This window comes from Notolabrus celidotus, chromosome 2 (assembly GCF_009762535.1).
Source record: "Notolabrus celidotus isolate fNotCel1 chromosome 2, fNotCel1.pri, whole genome shotgun sequence".
Classification (NCBI taxonomy): domain Eukaryota; kingdom Metazoa; phylum Chordata; class Actinopteri; order Labriformes; family Labridae; genus Notolabrus; species Notolabrus celidotus.
The window spans coordinates 12,226,509-12,232,508 of record NC_048273.1 but is presented as its reverse complement, the minus strand read 5'-3'; the positions used below and the strand labels follow the sequence as shown (position 1 = coordinate 12,232,508).

Sequence of the window (6,000 nt, the reverse complement as noted above, 5' to 3'; positions counted from 1 at the left end):
AACCCCTGAAAACCAGTGACCCAGTTTGCCTAATTTTCATTATGGAACAGAGTTTAATTGAAATTTCTAGTGTGATAGCTGACAGAAAATGTCAGTGAACCTCATCATTATTGGGCAAATTATGAACATTTAATATAATCCGGGCTTTTCGGAGTAAACTGAGATTGATGTGTTATGTTATATTAGTAACATTAACTATTCACATTTGTTGATATTATATTACCAATGATAACAACACTGTATTTACTGTAATCTGCCATCATGTATAGTACTCATATAGATACAGGCATGTATTCCCTACAGCGCCTATATGAACATTGTTACAGGTAGCACGAGCATCACTACTGTGAACTAGCACGCTCTGCCTGCTATCAGCTCGCGATCGCCAAGCAGCACTGCGCGTGACGACAGCGGCGGAAATATTTGTTCGTTTTCAAAATGGCGCCGTCTCAATCAGGAAGTGGAGAAAACAACTACGGAGAATAAGTTGGGTAAAAATCCTTATTTCTGCGACTTTGACGTGGCTCTACGTTAGAAAACAGCCCGTGTCCCTGGGGTTTGAAGTGAGAACAAGTTACGCTTTGACGGTAAGTGTTTATTTGTGGCTATTGTAAGAAGGAAAGCGACACATCGGCAGTTGCCGTAGAACAAGATGCGTTTTTGGGCAGCGTCTCCTAGGAGCGCACGTTCTTAACAACGGGGTACACCGGTGGTGAAGCAGCTGCCTTGCATGAAACGTTTTCAGAGATCCGGAAAGACTTTATTTAGAACAGGGAATGCTATTGTAGTTATGGTAAATGAAACAGACGTAGAATTACTGTTGTTGATATTCCGCATGTAGTACGCCACAGCGAAGCAAGGTCAGCAGATCACCAAATCCAGCTAACGTGAAGCTAAAGTTAGGTGTTGCTTTGATTGTAGAAGACTAACTAGTAACATATGTCTGTGGTTGCGCCACTTTTGAGATATTCAAGGAATAATTTGATTATTTGTACATATGATGTCCGTTACAGAGTCTGATAAAGAGGTAAGAATGTCTTCAAATAGCGACAGTATTCCATAAACATGCGCAGGCGGTGTTTAAAACGAGCGCACCCAAAGCCTGAAAACGGCTAACACGGCTAGCACACTTAGCTACCAGAAGTATGCTTGGTTATAGCTATAAAGCGTGGATTATTGCGTTATTTTGCCGTCTTCTATCATTTATTGAGACATCACATCTTATTAACATGTAGCACCTCGTAGTCATTGTTATTTATCTTCGCTAAGAAGCTTTATGCATCGTCTGTGGCTCGACAAGCTAACTGTAGTGGCAGTAATGCATCGCTACAGCTTCGGCTACTTTCCTTTGTGCTGTGTGGAGACCTGAGTCTTATCTGAACACAAGGAGCTATTCTCTTTACTTAAGTATTAAATACAACCATAACATATACACGCTGATAAACATGCACTAAAACACAAAGGGGCTCACACGGATGCGGATCTGTGATTAAGTTTCAACATTTCTGAGCACTCTTGAGTTCTTTTTGGAAACTCGGATCTAACAAAGCATTCAAAGATAAAGCCATCGTTTCTGCCCGTCTGTATGAGAAACATTCACTAATGTATAAGAACTAATAAAGTTAACGTTGTAAGTGTTTTGTAAAGTCAGGTTTGACTAGAATTTAGGTAATCGACGCAGACTTTGTTAATCGTAACACTTTGTATACTTTGGATGTGCTGACCAAATCTCACAATACTTCTTAACCCTCCTGTTACCCTCAAATCTACTAACATCTTTTTTCCTTGGAGTCAATTTGACCAAAACTTCCAGGAACTGATTGTTACGCAGGTTTATGTGTCAGTGACTTTATGTTTCCTTGTTGACTACCCAAATAGCCCTTTAAATAAGATATATTTCAGGCATAAACACAATTTAAAGCATTTAGAAGGACTTTATTTTTAAAACAGAACATCAAACTGAAGCAAGTTTGTCATGCTCTCGTCGGCCCTGCCTTGTTTCTGTGTTATCATAATGTATGAAACAGGACTCATCATTGAATGTCTTCAGAGACATGGTGGCTGGAAATATTATATGTCAATCTAAACGTTGGCGGTTCAATCCCAGCTCCTGCAGTCACATGGGGAAGTGTCCTTGGTTATAGTGACCTCAATATCATCCAAAACAACCTAAACAAATGTGTGTAAAATGTTGATATTTCTTATGTTATATACAGCTAAAACAGCCTGGGGTCAAATTGACCCCAAGGAACACCAATGCGTAATTTTTTTTAACAGTAAATTGGAACATAATATTTCATTTTCCCAGTTGTCCCCATTAATTAGGAAAAGTCATAAAATATGAAGCCAAAAAAATTTTTTAGTCATTCATTTAGAGACAATAAACATTGAATGGGGTCCAATTGACCTCAAGGATAATAGGAGGGTTAAATCACATTGTGCTGAAGCCATGTTCATCAGTGTTAGAATGAAATGACGGGGAATATACCAGCTGTGCATAACTGAGTCACCAAGTGCGACTACCTCATGATAAGAGTTAGGATAAATATGTCAGGGATTTTTATGTTAACACTTCGGAGTGTAGATGAAGTGGAACAAAAAGTGCTTGTCTGCTATGTAACAGAAACTAAACATGCTGAGATATTACTGGGTGACTCACAACTGGAGGAGCAACCAGGAGGAAATGAAAATAGCCCTCATATAGCTGTCCCCTATAGATGTTTTCTTTCCTGCACTTTTCGCTCTTGTATTTCCAGTGTGTGTCTTACCTGCATCCAAGGCTAGTTAGGCCTCGTGGAAGCCTTGACATACTAAGTGGCTAATGTAGCTGGCTATTTTCTAACTATGTGTTGTCATTCTCCCCTTGTTTATGGATATTATTTTTATGACTGTGAAGTGAATGACAGGCTTGTTTCTTGGCAAGTCAATGGCTTTGATGCAGTGTGTTGTTAAATCCTACTTGCAGTTTTTCCTTCTGAAAAAAGTGTAATAGCAACAGGCAGGCTGTTAGACCTTTGGATCGTTCTACAAAAAACACCGGCCAAAATCAAGTGGCAACTTCCGTTCTAGTAGTATGAGTCCCATGCGGAAGTGCTAAAAACTGCAGTTCATCAAGGATCCGCTTGGGGCGGGCTCCGGAAGTACCGGAAACCACATACACACCAATTCAAAAAAGCCGATCTTTACAGCCGAAATAAACATGTTTACAGCCTGGTTCAAAAGAAGAGTGTAGTCTGGATAGCTCTTTATTTGCAGCAAATTCAGAGATGTTGAGATTACGAGACTTCCAATGAGAGGCACAGCTGACTTGATTGACAGGAGGGAACATGGTAGCTGTTGACTAGGAGGCTAAAAGCCTGCCTCTTTACCTCACACTAGCTCGACAGCAGCAATATGGCTGCCGCCGCCGATTGGCCTCAAAACAGTGCTTCAGAAACAGATGGGTGACATCATGGATACTACTTCCATTATTTGATACAGTCTATGGCCAAAACCCACAGACATCTTCTGTCTTATGAAAAATGGTATCACCTTCAGTTCAGAGTTCTAAAACTGTATGCTTGTCAGATACCTGTTCTCAGGCTCAATCCAACAGGCAGCAAATTTTTTGTCTTGTTTGGAAATATTGGTTGTCCCAAAATAGTTCATTTACAATATATCACGCGTAACACCATAAATAACACTCATTAAATCAGTGTTTCATGTTATAGTTTTCAGTATAGAAATGTCTCCATCAAGGGCTGTTAGAGTATAGTAAAGGTAACGCCTGAACATTGCTTGTGTCTTCATGACTATGTGTAAGAGTTAAAATGCATTGTTGTGCAGCCCAGCCCCCCCTCCCTCCTAATTTCAGAGTGACAGACCTCTGATGTCTGCTGCCCTGCAGGGACTCTGAGGGTCACAACACACAGGATCTGTTGATATTGTGTTTATAGCCTACAGGAACTGAAGGATGAACACAGAGAACACGGGGGTGCTTTACAAAGCAGGATGAAGAATTGAAAAGAGCTAGGACAACATCTGAATGATGCATTTTTATAAATGTAATGTCCTGTGTTGGTTGAATTCATTGAATGACAATTTCTGACATTTCTTTGTGACACAACAGTAGCCCAAGCCCCCTGCTCTCTGAGACTCTGCCTTCATTCTTCATTTCCCTTCATCTTTGCTGGCTTTTTCTTCCACCCCTCCCCAATTTGTGCCAGTGATAAATCTCATTTATGGCCCGTGGGCTGATTTGAGTGAGAGTGAAAAATGTGGAGCGGAGGAGGGGAATCGGGCCTAGGTAATACATTTGATTCAGTTCCTGCTTTCCCGGAATCTGGCCCTCATTAGGTAATAGTTCATGTATTAAACATAACGTGGATGTTTGTTGTGTCAGAAGAGAGCGAAAGAACAAGGGACACTTGTTAGGAAAATGTGGCCGTAGTGTTCTTCACTTTGACAAAAAAACAAACAGGTCTCTAACAATGGGCTGTTGAGTATCCCATGTCCCAACTAGTATCTAGTGGATGGCTCAGGCTGCAGCGAACGGTGTGAGAGATGACTGAAATGCAGGAGAGCATGCCACAGGCTGGCATTCCTGTCTGAAGTGCCTTATGGTTTTCTGTGGAAAAAGTGTGTCAACATCCTTTTTTGTGAGGCAAACATGGATTTCAAAATGGGGCTTATCCAGGGAGGAAACACGAGAAACATGTTAGTGTTCACACCGATGACGGACTTCATACCCTGAGTGTCATCAGTGTGGCTTCTAACCAGCCCTGTGTTATTCATAAGGACAGGAAACAGCTATTTAAAGGCTGGCACGTATTTTAGGTAGAATGAAAAGTAGAACCATCATTCAGAGTATGATATGTTAGACATTTAAACACTTGTGTGAACTAATGTTTCTGGAACACGTCTTTTTATCAGGTAGGAATTAGGGATGTCCCGATCCTGATCTCAACTATCTGATCAGAGCCAATCGGTGATGGGCATTTAAGCGGATCATCTCATTCGATCATTAACGTCCACTGCCACCGAACACATTTTGCGGCTGAATGCGCGAGTGTAATTGTGCATTCTGAGTTCGCTTCACTGTGTATACATGATGGGAAAATAAAAAATGGGACATTGATGTAGAACTCAAGCCATGATTTAAATTTTATTGTAGACCTCAAGTGCACCGCCAGACACGGCACAGAAAAAGAGTTTGTAAAACAGATTGAGTTTTACAACAATGCTAGCTGGATTAAGTTAAATGGAATAAACATAAGACCTATTACAGTTTTTTAAATTACTTATTTTTGTTAAACGAAAAAAAAAGTGTGCAGCTCAACTCTTATCTTGTGCAACTATTATCTAGGCGAACACAAACATCAGATCAGGACTCGGTATTGGCAGATATTAAATATAAAAAAATCGGATGGGGATCGGGGGCCAAAAAAGCTGGACAGGACATCCCTAATAGGAATCTTTGATCTGAGTTGTTCCCTAACTGGTTAATCTATGCCATAATGGCCGACTGATCTCAGGACAGGTTGTTCTATGACTGGACACGAAGCCCTTGTGCTGTTGGTGCGTCATCCTTTTGCCAAGTTTCTAAACAACAGAGACACATGCGCCTTCCCCGCTCTGAGCCATCATAATCAGAGTACCAATATTAAATACCAAAGTAAGATCATTGTTATGTATTATGTGGCTGCTTCAGAAGTACTGAAAGTTGAACACACTGTGCCTTGTATTAATCTCCCGGCTTGACCACAAATGTGGAGGAAATCATTTCCCAATAAAACCTCAGTCAGGGGCGATAGATTAATTGATACATTGACCAGATTCCTATTCACTTTCTACTTAACCTGATGTTGTGTTTACTGCTGTCATACTTTGGACAAAGTGTGCTGTGATTGAGGAAATTAGCATTTCACAATAGGTTATCTAAACTAATTCTTCTTTATGTGGAATTTCATGTGTCTGTGTCTGACATAGCACTTTATTTTACATTTCAATTTTAATTATACC

General features: G+C 40.5%; 1 protein-coding gene across 2 annotated transcripts in view; it reads left to right on the top strand.

Annotated features, from left to right (window-relative positions):
- Positions 1-415: 415 nt before the first annotated feature.
- Positions 416-6,000, top strand: part of si:ch73-63e15.2 (protein strawberry notch homolog 2) — a 72,175-nt gene continuing 66,590 nt past the window's right edge. Inside the window, exon 1 of one of the 2 annotated variants that reach the window (XM_034705002.1) lies at positions 416-587. The gene's annotated coding sequence lies outside the window, so the exon portion shown is untranslated. The remainder of the gene's footprint in view (positions 588-6,000) is intronic. The other variant, XM_034705012.1, reaches the window with a different exon arrangement.